Here is a 14,181-nt window from a genome sequence, read left to right on the forward strand (position 1 = left end):
GTCCAGAGAGCTGAGCCTCTGCAGAGGTGTCCCCTGCTCTCCCCCACAGCATTGTCACAGCCCTCCCCACTGTTTCTGTAATAAAATGTACACTTGCTGAAGTGGGTGAACGCTTGGGTCTTCTGTTCGCCCAGCAGCGAGAACTAACAGGTAGGGTGGGGACTGAGGAGCAGGTACACTGCCAGTTAATGCCAGCAGCATGTCCACCTGCTCAGAGGGACAACAGCTTGCCCAAGGCCACACCAGAGTCAGAGCTGACATTTGACCCAGGTTGGACAAAGTCCCTATTCTGTCATATAAAGACTTGGGGCTCCCCACTGAGGAAATACGGTGTGAGGAAGAGGCTGCCCGGGGTAAGCTGTGTCCCGCCCGCATGATTCTTGCCTGTATTGCAGGTCAGTGTCTCTTGAGGCTTTCTGGGTACAAACCCCAGCTCCCCCTCTTACTGGAGATGCGGCCTCAGAGAAGTTATTGTTTCTTAATGCCTTATTTTTTCATCTGTAAAATGGGGATATTTACAGATAAGCCTCTTATTATCATGGTCAGAACCAACGGTTGGTTCTTAAAAAAACTGGATCCAATGGGTAATTAAAAATACTTTAACCATTTTGTTTTAAACATGTAAGTATACACTCATTTGCCAATCTTTTGATATAAGACCAAGGTTTTTTCTGTTTGTTTTGTTTTGGGTTTTTTTTTTTTTATGAATCTATGGACCTTCAATTTCCAGTTTGTCCCTTAAAAGGGAAACAGAGACATAGGCATTCTCTCAAAGCCTGGGTCTCCACAAACAGAAACGAGGAAGATATATGACCTGATCTAGAATCCAGTTTACTTGAACGCTCTAATACTAGGTTCTTTCTCCTAGATCAGCACTATCCAAAGAACTTATGTGGTTCTGTATCTGCCTTGCTTAATATGATAGCCACTAACCACATGTGGCTATTGAGCACTTGAAATGTGGCTAGTCTGAATAAGGGACTGAATTTTTCATTGTATTTAATTTTAATTAATTAAAAAGCCACATGTTATTAGTAACTGCCACATTGGACAATACAGGTCTTGACCACTGTTCTCAACCCTGGGTGCACACAGTTAGAATCACCTGGGAGATTTTAAAATACACCTATTTCCATGTGCCACACTCAGAACAACTGAATCAGAATCTCCAGGGGTGAGGCCCAGGCATCATTATTTTCATAAGCTCCCCAGGTGGAGCTAGGGCCAAGACCCACTAGTCTAGACCTTGTGGCCTCTTTGTGGACAAAGCAATGATCTTTGCTTAAGGAAGTCTTTTTTCCGAACAAAGCCCCAGGATAGGAGATAGTCTGGGATCACTGAATCTTTCAGAACCTCAGTTTTGTCATCTGTAAAATGAGGCTAAGTGTACTTACCTCACAGGGCAGTTGCAGTAACATTTGTAAGACAGTAAGGAAAATACTGAGTACATGGTAATTATTCCCTTCCTACTCCATCATTTTATTAATAAATCTTCATTCGTTCAACTGAATACCCAGGAAGGAGATGGGAATATTTCCTTCGAATGACTAAGGTCTACAAAAGCTAGGATACCTTAATGCAAGGTCATGGCCAAATGTGGTGCACCACCTATTTTCATAAATAATGTTTTATTGGAACACAACCATGTTCATGTGTTTACATATTTTCTGTGGCTGCTTTGGAGCAAAAGCAGAGTTGAATAATTGCAACAGGATCTATAAATCTCATATATTTCTTAGTGGCAGACCATAGTATGAGGGGACACTGCTGTAGAACCAAACACAACTCACATAATTCTGAGGTAGACACAAAGCACATGGGACTTTTCTTTCACAAACTCAGCCCCGACATCAACTCTAGAAAAGAAATAAGGCAGTGGTTCACACCTGTAATCCTAGCCATTTGGGAGGCTGAGGAGGGAGGAACACTTAAGGCCAGGAGTTTGAGGTTGCAGCCACTGCACTGTAGCCCGGGCAACAGAGGGATACCCTGTCTCAAAAAAAAAAAAAAAAAAGAGAGAGAGAGAGAAACAGAAGAATAAGGTTGGGGTACTCATACCTAAACTCCTGAGTTTCAGAGTCCAGCAGACTTCACAAATGGTCACAGACAACCACACTGAGAATGTCACAGTCACAAAAACACAGCTACATTCACATGCTGGCAAACCATCATACTCTTCAGCCACCACATACACAGTCTCTCTCAGTAACATAAGCCCCAAGCACAATCACACACCCAGCTACAGGCAAAACATACTTGCACACTGTCACACGTGTGCAACTATCTTCAATGCAACCTCCAGCATGATGCCACGCACACAAGTTTGAAACAACTGCTGCACCCTAGCTCTGTCCTGGGGACTCTTGACTTCTCATCTTTCCCAACCCTAGCCTATGGATGAATTCCTTGGGGAATGTATCTTCTCAGTGTTAGCTTTAGGACGTCACCAGAGGTCATGGAGGTGGGGAGGGTCTGATCAAATCCAAGAAAAGGACTGGATTCTGAGCCTGACTCCAGGACAAACTCACTGCCTTAGAAAGCTCATGAGCCTCTTGGGACAAGGTTGCCTCATTCAGAGAGAACGGGCAAAACAGGGCCCGACTAAGATCCAAGACATCTGATCCTCAGCACTCTGGTCTCGCTACACTAGGCCATGTGGTCTCTGGATGCATAAAGCTTTTTCCTCAGTCTAGGGCTTCCCAAACTTTCCCACCAAAGTCCCCTTAAACAGCAGAAAGACTCACACCCACTCTTGGGAGGTTGTTTAAGAAAAACACCAAAGAAACTGCTAAGTAACAGATTTATTCTGAGGTTTCTTGAATATCTCAGCCACACCTCTTGTTCTAGTACTACCAGATGCTCAGAATAATCTCCCAATCCACAAAAAAACCCACAAAACTTACAAACCCTGAAGAGATAGAATTAGTAGGGGCCTTGGAGACAGAAAGACCTGGATTCAAAATCCGCTTGACCCTTTCTAGCTGTGTTACCTTAGGTGTGTTATTTAATGTCCCCATGCCTCAGTTTCCACACTTGAAAGCTGGAGATTTTTGTTGAAACAACTCAGAGAAGGGTTATAAGGATTAAAGAAAACCTTAAATAGAAAAAACCACTTTTGACTAGGATCAGCAATCAGTTAAGTACTACTGGTAGTCATTGTGGTGACAGCAGTAATAATAGTAAAAGCCCGAAATACCTGTTAGCTAATATTTTCATTATTATCACCACCTAATCATAGAAATGGGAAACTAAAACTTGTTCCTCACAGATTTACTCTAGTACCTTGTACCCAAAATTTCCTCACTCATAGAGTCACATGGGCAAAACTGCAAGCCCTGGGTTTCCCTCACACATATGCACACCTACACAACCACAAAAACTGGGTCTCCACATACAGGCAGGTACACACAGGGTCACAAACAGTAGCTTCCCATACACAACCACAATAACTTAGCCTTACACAAACACATACACACAATACACAATCACAAAAACTGAGTTCAAAAGAGTCAGATAATATTTTAGGCCTGTGGGTTACAAGATCTCTGTAGCAACTACTGAATTGTACTATTGTGCAAAAACAGCCATAGACTATATGTAAACATACACCAGCGCACGTGTTCAAAATCAGTGGTTCCCGAGACAGGTGTATACACTACAAAAACTGGGTGTCACACACACACATATACAAGCACACACATTCACTATCAGTGGTTACACATACACAGCCACACAAACTGGCCTCTAAAGCGTTTGACAGTAGAAATTTTAGGCTTTGTGGGGCTATACTGTCTCTGTTGGACTACTCAATTCTACCCTTGTGGAAAAGCGGATACAGATGTTAAACAAACATACGTTCAAAATCTGAGCTCCTCCCCAGGTACACAGCCAGAAAAGCTGGGTCTCACACACATGCAAGGGCACACAGCTACAAAAACTAGGTCACATACACACTTATATGGAAACACACATTCACAAACACACATATCCACGATAACACAGTCTCGGTTTCACATACACAAACGCACAAAAGCCAGAACCCGCACAACCAGAAGGCCGGGGCGAGGTCACACCTCACACGTTCTCTCACAGAGACTCACAATCACGCAGTGGTAACCTCACGCCCCGCCGCGGTGGGCAACCCTGGACCCCACCGCTCCCCCTCTCCAGCCCCGCCAGCCCCGCCAGCGCCTCATCCCCGGCCGGGTCCCAGTCTTACCTTGGCACCGCCTCAAGCCGAGTCCGAGTCCGCCTCCGACCCCGGGCGGCGCAGGCGCAACACGACATGGAATGGAAACTGGCCGCGGGGGTTCCTGGGAACTGTAGTCCGGGCGCCGTGCAAAGGACTCTAGGCCTCCTCAAAAAGGCGCAGGTGAGAGTACCCACTCCTGGCCAGAAGGAACGTCCCTCCGCCCCTCTCCAGAATCACTCTGTCTCCGGAACAGACAGATCAGAGCAGCGAAGCCCGAGACCTCTCCACCTCGCGTTTTGGTGTGGCCGTCCACTGCCACGCCGCGGAGGCTTCTGGGAGTTGCAGGCTGAGTTCGTAGTACGCACGCCCAGCTGCGCGCGTCCATGTCCGCATCCAAGGGTGCTGAACTCGGGGCCGGGGGCTGAGGGTGCTGGGGCGTTAAGCCCCAAACGGGAACATGCCGGGGAGGACAGCAAATTGGGGAAGTTATGTTTAGTAAAAGAGCTCAAGGAAGGGCCTCAGCGCCCGAGTAGGTGCACGTACCTTCGTGAAGAGGTGCAAGTGAAGCCCAGCGTGCCTGCCCAAAAGAGACCCTGAGCGCGCAACTGCGCGCTACTACAGAGAGGTGGGTGGGTGGGGGCGGTGCTCCCTCCCGAGGACGGCTCTGATTGCGTGAACGTGCTTGCGTGGTGCTACGCGTCACGAGAAGGCGGGGCCTAGCGGACCGGTCCCGGAGAGACGTGAGCGCGCGCGCGCGCCGTGTGGCCCTGTTTGGGGGCGGGGCCTCACGCTCCGGGGGCGGTGCGCAGGGGTGGGGGGCGCGAGAGCGTGGGGCTCCTTCGCGGCTGTTACGGTGGGCGCTGCCAGAGCCAGACCCAGGGATGGGGGTGAGGGCGACTGCGAGTGTGTGGGGCGTGTCTATGAGAGCTTGGGGCTGCGCGGCCGAGTATGCGTGGGCTCTGAGTTTGCGTGGGTCGTGCACCTGCACTGGGTGGTGTGCGTGCAGTTGTGCCTCTGTGACTCTTCGGGCTTGTGTGCCTGTGGCTGCGGGCTGTGTGTCCGTGATTGTGTAGTGGACTCCAGGTTGAAGTGAGATGGGGTTGTCCGTGTCTCCCAGATTCTACCTGTATGGTGAAGGGAGCTGTGTCTCCGGACCACGTTTTATAGATCACTACGTAATCAGTGGCATTTGCATAAGGAAACAGTGGAGCCTGTAGGGAGCTGGGGGTGGTGTGTGAGTGTGGCTCTGAAGATTTCTGTTGTTGGGAGCGAGTGTGTGTTGCAGACTGATGAGGCTATTTATAGTAGTGGGATGACTGTGATTTGAGTCAGTGTCTTCCACTAAGTGTCAGTGGCTTTGTGGTCGTGTATGGCAATGTGTGACTGATTGTGCCATCCTGGTGTATATCTCACTAAAACTGTGGAAATGAGGGTCCTCGTAGGGATAATTGTGAGTGGCTGTACAGGTGTGGTTGGCTACTCTGGAAACTTCATTTGTGCAAGATTTTCCTCCTGGGTGAAATAGGAACATAATAGCATCTGCCTGGGTGCTATTAAATGTGATAGCACAGCTGAAACACCCCACACAGAGCTTGACACATACAGAACATTCTCTTTGTGGGTGTTAGTTGTAGTGCTGGTGGTCATTCTTCTTTGACACAGTACAGAGATAGGGGTGTAGTGGTGAATCCTGGAAGAGTTTGCGTCTCTGAACTTGGGACTGGGTGTTCTTCGTCCTTGTAGCAGAGGATATGACCATCTCCCAGTTAAACAATGGTGCCCCCTGTAGCCGAGCACCTGCATTGTCTGTTTCTGCATGAGTGTGCATTTGAGGGGAGGGCAGAGCCCACCTCGCCTCTGGGACCCAAGGCTGCATATGGTTGTGCCTCCATACACGTGATTAAGAGCATGGACTCTGGGCCCCGCTGCCTAGCATTGACTCCTGGTTGCACCACTCACTAGTTGTGTGACTTTGGGAGAACTTACTTACATCTGCACACCTCAGTTTCACCTGCAAAGAGGGTTAATAACAGAACCAGCCTCAGGCTTATGGTGAGCAATAAAAATAAGTAGAACAGTGCCTGGAAGAAAGGAAGCGACATATAAATGGTCATTGTTTTTATTATTAGCATAGTAACTGCAGGGATCCCACACTTAGAGAATAAAATCCATAGGTAGAAAATAAAAAATGTAAGTGCCAGAGTAAAGGTTTCAGGTCCAGAGGTCAAATAAAGTCTAGATCAGGGCTTAGATTTAGAATTTTCTAGGCAGGGCACTGGGAGGGCAATGGTGGGATGGAGGAGGTGGGGACAGGAATAGGGGGTCTTCCTGGGTGGAGATGGCTCTAGGGAGCCTGTGGGGTCAGGACCAGAACTGAGAAGTGGCAGGGACTAAGGAGTGTTTCCATATAACACAGAGGTCTGGGAATATCTCTTTGCAGACCAGGGCTTCTCAGCCTTGGCACTAAGGGCATTTTGGGCTAGATAATTTTTTGTTAGGGATTGGGAGGGGAGCTATCCTATGTATTATAGGACGTTGGGCAACATCTGTGTGCTCTACCCACCAGATACCAGTAGCACACCATCCCCCACCCAGTTATGATGAGCAAAAATGTTTCCAGACACTGTGATGTGTCCCCTGGGGGGCAAAATCACCCCGGTTGAGAATCATTGCTGTAGAGGACCATAATGTGGGCACACCCTGGACAGACTCAAGGCATAAAGATAGGAGAGCAAGGGGCCTGGGGAAAGTGGGAAGGGAGGAGAGGATAAAGGGATAGCATTCTGAGATGAGAAGAAAGGTGTCCATGGCCTGCAGCCGGGTAGGCTCCGAGACACATTGATTCATTCAGCAGTGGAGCACCATGCTAGTCTCTGGTCAAGACAGACAAGGTTCCTAAACACCTGAGCTTGCATTTAGTAGGAGAGACAACAGTAAAATCTACAATAGGTGCTGATAGGTATTTTGAAAAATAAAGAGGGGTGAAAGGATTATAGGGTGATGGCAGATGCTGTTTTCAGAATCAACATCCAAACTTCCCATGGGCATCTCAGTCAACTCTCCTGAGCCAGGAACGGCCACCATTGGTGACTTCTTTGGAATCCCTTGACTGGGGAATCAAAGAGTTTGGCTTTGAGCTTATCAAAGACTTTTCCAGTGGTGAGGTGTGGGCCTCAGCAGAGAGAGGTCTGATTTCCAGCCCTGCCCCTGAGACAGTGATTCTAAACTATAACTTTGCATTGACATTACCCTGGAAAGCTTTTAAAAAAATAAGAATAAAAGGCCCAGACTCAGTTCCCAGAGATTCTGATATAATTGGCCTGGCATGGTACACAGCCATTGCTATTTATTAGAAAGCTCCCAAGAGACTCTCCTGGACACACAGGCTTGAGAGCCACAGCTCTGAGTGCCTGCGGCACCCCTGGCTCCTATAGAGCTTGTGGGAATGAGAAAAATTATTTGGAGGAGGGAGGGGAGTATGCAGATGACCTGTGCTTGGATAGCTTACGGAAAGCAATCTTCACAGCTGCATTTGCCTGCAGTAGGGGGACTTGGAGCCCTGCCCTACAAGTGAGGGAAGCAAATCTGCTCTCGGGGAAGTGGCAGGCCTAATATACAGCGCCCATGTTCTTTCTGTTATAGACCATAGAGATAGGCATTAACCCTCCTCCACTATTCTGGGATATTAGTCAAAAGTTTGAGAATTCCCAGGCGAAGAACAGCACTTCGGTCTCAGAGGCCCTGTGGCTGGAGTGCTGGCTCATTTGAGCCCATTGCCACATCCCTCTCCAGCCCCATGTTGGTAGCTCACAATCAGCTGTGGTGGGAGTATTTACACCATGGAACTGGCAAATGCTACAAATCACCTCCCAACATTCCACATCCAAGCTGCTTGTTAAACATTCACCAGCCTACCACTGCCCTGGTGTCTAATGCAGAGGGCCCAGAATTCAGGTGTCCAGGACTCTAGGCCAGGCCCTTTGGTCCCAATTTCTGCATGAGGGAGGCCTTGCTTAGAGCAGCCAGAAAATTGAAGGCCAGGCCACTCAGATTGTCACTGAGCCACAACTCCTCAACCTGAACATGGTGAGCTCTAACTTTCCCCAAGTCCTGAGGCACTCTGCTATAACAAAGAGAAACTTAGGGGGATGTTCTCAGGAAGCTGCTCACCACACTGATGCCTCTTGGACCCTGCCAGGGAGGACAGTGGACTCCTATCCTGCATGAGGAGAGCAGAGTGTGCCACTTGTGGATAGGGGCTCAAATCTAGGCTCCATCAGTCAAAGCTCTGTCACAATGGGCAGGTCATCTTCCCTCTCTCATCCTTAAGACGGAAATTGAACCCTGTATGGTTGATTTGCTCTAAAGATTAAAGGAGAGTATATATCACATTCAAAATATCCAGTGCAGCTTTCCTTCTTATCATTTTGTTTTGTTTTATTGAAACAGGGTCTCACTCTATTGCCCAGGATGGAGTGCAATGGTGCAATCATAGCTCAGTGCAGCCGCAAACTCCTGGCCCCAAGCGATCCTCCTGCCTCAGACTCCCGAGTAGCTGGGACTACAGGTATGCGTTACCACACTCAGCTGAGTTTTAAATTTTTTGGAGACAGGGTCTTGCTATGATGCCCAGCCTGGTCTTGAACTGGTCTCAAGAGATCCATCCACCTCGGCCTCCCAAAGCGCTGGGGTTACAGACATGAACCACTGTGCCTGGCCTTATCATTAGTATTAACTGAGGAGATGATGTTGCCACTTGAGCATTGAACTCATTCAACACACACACCTGAGTGCTTACACAGAGCACATGGACAGAGGACAGTAAACCTGGCCTTCTCCCCAAACTTAGCCCACAGAACTGGCCCCACTTGGCACTCATAACATCAACAGCAGTGATGATATTAGTACACACAGCTTACCTTAATGGAGCACTGACTGATATGATTTCATCTCATCCTCACGACAGCAGCCCTTCGTCCTCCCTTTGCAGATATAAAGGAGGGTGGTAAAGGCTCAGCAAGGTTCAGGAACTTCTCCAAGGTCACACAGCTACACACACAAGAACATTGGTCAACGCACAGTGTCCAGTGGAGGACAAGAGGTGAAGGCGGAAGGCAAATGTGGTAACAACTAAATGTGGTTCCCACTTAAAGAAATGGCACCTGGTGCCAGTGGAAGAGGCACCTACCCTGGCCTGAGGGCAGGGGTGTGGAAGTCTCCTTGAAGAAGTGAAGGTAAAGAAAGTTAATTCCTACTGTGGGGCAGTTCAGTCCTTCGATGAGCAACAGTTAACCAGCCCTTCCCCCATGCCGGTTGCTGCTCCAGGCACTTGGGATCCACAGAGCCCCATCCTGGAGGTGTGCACTCGGGTGGATGGAGACAAAAGACAGTGATCATTACATATAATAAGTGAGCATGGCTGGGCGCGGTGGCTCACGCCTGTAATCCTAGCACTCTGGGAGGCCGAGGTGGGCGGATCGTTTGAGCTCAGGAGTTCGAGACCAGCCTGAGCAAGAGCGAGACCCCATCTCTACTAAAAATAGAAAGAAATTATATGGACAGCTAAAAATATATATATAGAAAAAATTAGCCGGGCATGGTGGTGCATGCCTGTAGTCCCAACTACTCGGGAGGCTGAGACAGGAGGATCCCTTGAGCTCAGGAGTTTGAGGTTGCTGTGAGCTAGGCAGACACCACGGCACTCACTCTAGCCTGGGCAACAAAGTGAGACTCTGTCTCAAAAAAAAAAAAAATAAGTGAGCATGTTAGACCATGATAAGAGCTATGGAAAAGAAAAAAATCTGGATAGGGTAAAGGAGATCAGCAGTGGTGGGTAGGTGGGGCGAGGGCAGGTTGCATTGTTGAAATGGCCAGGGTGAGGCTCGCTGAGGAGGTGAGGTTTAAGCCATGGCTGAAGGGAGTGAGGGACTGAGGCACAGTGTGCCAGCCCATCCAGGGACTAGCAAGGAGGCACCAGCTTGGGGGTGGGGTTGTGGGACCTGAGTTTGACTCTTCATCCTCACAACCCTAGAAGTTCTGTATTGTCCCTACTTAACAGGTGAGGAAACTGCTGCACAGAGGTTGAGTGACTTGCCCAAGGTAACACAGCTAGTGAGACCAGTTGGTCACTGCTGAGCTGGGGGGCTGCCCCACCCTGACCCCCAACCCTAGCTAAAACTAAGCAGGGCTCAGAGCCTCTGTCTGACGTCGGTGTCTGGACCCGTAGCGTGTACCTGAGGCAGGGCTGGAATCAGGGCTCCTTTCTGCCTCCTGGGGGGACCTTCCAGGCCAGCGCCAGCGATCACCAGCCAACCTTTTCATCTCGCCATTACTGCTCTGAATGAATGACACGTTTTTTCAACAGCAGGTCACTGACAAAGCAAAAGAAGCCTATTTATTGGGCCCGAGAACTGGAAGAAATGGCGGAAGGGTCGCTGTGTTCATTGACTGCTGCTGCTGTGACAAATTATCACGAACTTAATGGCTTCCGATGACACTCATTTATTCCCTTACAGCCCTACGAAGCAGAGTATGCCGTGGTGCCGCAGGGGCCCCGGTTCCTTCCTCTATCTTCGGAGCCAGACGCGTAGCATCCTCCACTCTCTGAATCTGGCCCTCTTGCCTTCCATTGAAAAAGAGCCCACTGGGATAATCCGGGATTATGATATTGCGAAATAACGTATCTGGTCTTTGGCCCTATTTCTTGATACGCAACTTCTAAAATCCATGGAGTCTCCAAGTGGCGTCTGTCCATATGCTAATGAGCTGGCCACCGGAAGGACCGAGGGGGGGTAGGAGGGAGTAGAGAAGGGCTGGGGATTGAGCGGATCACCAGTGGCCCATGGTTCAGTCAATCATGTCTACGTCATGGCGCCTCCGTGTTACGCAATGGCGCCTCCATAGAAACCCAAAGGGAGCGTTGGGCGATCTTCCGGTCTGCAGAGCGCCAGAAGGATCCTGCAGGCTGGCGCGCCAGGGTTGGCATGGTGGCTCCGCGATCTGCGCATCTAATCGTCTTGTGATATCCTTTATGATAAATCTTTTATCTTTGTAATATCCTTTACAATAAATAGGTAAGCATCGGTATTACCCTGAGTTCCGTGAGCTATTTTAGCAAATTAATTGAACCCGAAGGGGGGGTTGTGGGAACCCCAACGTGAAGCCAGTCGATCAGAAATTGTAGACGCCTGGACTGGCCCCTGGTGTCTGGGGGTGAGGGTGGGGGTGGCCTCGGGGACTGACCCCTCGGTCCGTGGGATCTGACGCCATTCCCAGGTAGCGTCAGAATTGAATTAGAGGACCCCCAGCTGGTCTTGACTGTAGAATTGCATGCTTTCTTGGTGCGTAGGGTGACATCCCCACATGTATGTCTTCACGGAGGTCTTTTGTGTCGATGGCGGTTGTGGCGTGAGAGTAGAAGAAAAACTAATTTCCTGACCTCCAAGATCCTTAACTTAATCACGTTGGCAAAGTCTTTTGCTATGTAAGGGCCACCTTCATGGGTTCTGGGATCAGGATGTGGCTATCTTTTGGGGGCTATGCCTCTGGTCCACCGCAGGCACTAATTCCTCCCAGCCCTTGGACCCCCACCCTAGCCCCAGGCAGGCCAAGCCAGGCACTGGCTCAGTATGGCTGGCCTGTGTGGCTTAAGGGCCCTCCTGGATCCTGGCTCAAGTGGAGGGGACCCCACCCTCCCCCCTAGTGAGAGTAAGAGAGAAGTGGGGTGTGGCTTAGGAGTGGCTGGGGAGCTCCACCTCCAGCTGCTCCTGTGCCCACCCCCCAGCCCCATATATAGCAGAACCAGCTGCTCATTGGTCCTGCTGTCTGAGGCTGATACAGCCACCTCTCAGGTTGAGCCATTCGCTAGGAAGACTCCCAGGTCACAGCCTGTAGTCATACTCAGCTACGATTTTTTACAGCGGAAGGGCACAAAGCAGTATGAGCAAAGAGAAAAGGTTTATGGGAGAGAGTACTGGGGAAGCCAGCAAGCTCCCAGGAGTCCTCACCCCACTGGAATCCCATGGAATAACTAATCCCCCTGGAACACACTAATTCCCGCCCCCCGCAGTAATGAGTTAACGTGTGAAATGTCCGCCAGGCACACTGTTGGAGACTCGGTGTCCATGCTGGTTACTGTGAGATGGTCCCAGGTGGACAGCCTCTGCCTGGCAGGTGCCAAAGTTCCCGACTTCCAGAAGGAAAGCAGGCCTTCAGCATTAGCCATAAATTCTGTGGCTAACTGGGCTCTCCCGCCCCGCCCCCCGCCCCCCCCCCCCCCCCCCATGCACACAGCAACTCACAGGGGAGCCATTCTTACCATTCAGGGAAAGTTTTATATCAGTGTAGGGAACTGGCAGCCTCTCAGGACAACAGTCTCAAGCCTGGTGGGTTGACGCTTCTCAACTTGTTTCCTCTGACCCAGGCAGAGGGAAGGTGGGCACAGCATGATTAAGAGCCAGGCATCGGTGGAGGGGGGGGGGCAAATACCCCACTTTGAACCCTGGCTCTGCCCCTTTGCTGCCTTGTGACCTTGGGTGAGTGATTCCTACCAGTCTGTGCTTCCACATCCTCATCTGGAAAATGGTGTTAACAATAGCACTTGCAAGAAAAATGATAAGCCTCAGACAGTTGCCTGGCACATGTAAGCATTCAATATTTATTAATCTTGTTAAAATTATTCTTAGGTTGGGGCCAGGCGCAGTGGCTCACACCTGTAATCCCAGCGCTTTGGGAGGCTGAGGCGGGAAGATCACTTGAGGCCAGGAGTTCAAGACCAGCCTGGGCAACATAGCAAGACTCTGTCTCTACAAAAAATTTTAAAAAATTAGCTGGTCATGGTGGTGCACACCTGTAGTTTTAGCCACTCTGGAGGCTGAGGCAGAAGAATCACTTGAGCCCAGAAGTTGGAAGCTGCAGTGAGCTATGATGGCACCACTGCACCCAGCCTGGGCAACAGAGCAAGATCCTGTCTCTAAAATAATAATTCATCTTAGTATTACCTTTTACTGTTATTTTTTTCCTACTGCTTTATCTTAGAAAGAAAGAAACATAATAAAGCAAGCATTATTCTGGTCGGGCTCCCTTAAACAGTACAGGCCATCTTATGGTTCACGGTTTTACATCAAAACATACCCATTATCTAACTCTGAACTTAAGCATGGCCTTGGTTTTGTTATCTTCCTCCACCCCCAGGGGAGGGAAAAAAGCAAACATCTGTAGAGGGAAACACCCATATTTCCACTTTCCTGGCTGCATTCTGCTTTAACTTTTTCATAGAGAAGTCACAAAGAGAGCTTTGGGGGATGTGTTCACTGTTGTCACACCAGGGCATGGTGATGATGTTCATCCAAGGCACGTGCTGAAGGATTTAGGGATGAACTGTCATCAGGCTACAGCTTTTAACCAACTCCATTTTTTAAAAGCATAAAGAAAGTGTTAACATTTTTCTGAGTAATCAGAAGTTCATTTTACTGGTTTTTTTTCCTCTTCTCAAGATTTCACGCTTTCCACAATGAGGGAAATAAAAAGTATGTCCCCATTCCTGCCCTTCTCCAAATGACAAGTTTGGAGGGCTGTGGAATGGCTGCCAGGAGAACTGTTTCCCTGCAGTGGGGTTTCAGCCTAGGTTGAATAACACCTTGATTTCAGCCCACAAGGAAGCATGTTGCGGCTGTGGTTATTGAGCACTGGCTCTATGTCAGGTGGGTTCTCAGCCCTGGGAATAGAGCAGTGAACAAAACAGCCAAGGTCCCTGTTTTCCTCAAGCCCAAATCATGTGTGTATATCTGTGTGAGTGTGTGTGTGTACTAACCATGTAAACACATGCATAAGCAAGCTGTTCTCAGGAAGCAACAGGTACTATGAAAAAAATGAAGCAATACAATAATATAGGCCCCACAGTATGGAGTGGCACTGTCCTACAGAAATATAATGCAAAATATATAATTTTAACGTTTCCAGTAGACACATTGAAAAAGGAAAAAAAAAAA

Source organism: Eulemur rufifrons, chromosome 24, assembly GCF_041146395.1.
Source record: "Eulemur rufifrons isolate Redbay chromosome 24, OSU_ERuf_1, whole genome shotgun sequence".
Classification (NCBI taxonomy): domain Eukaryota; kingdom Metazoa; phylum Chordata; class Mammalia; order Primates; family Lemuridae; genus Eulemur; species Eulemur rufifrons.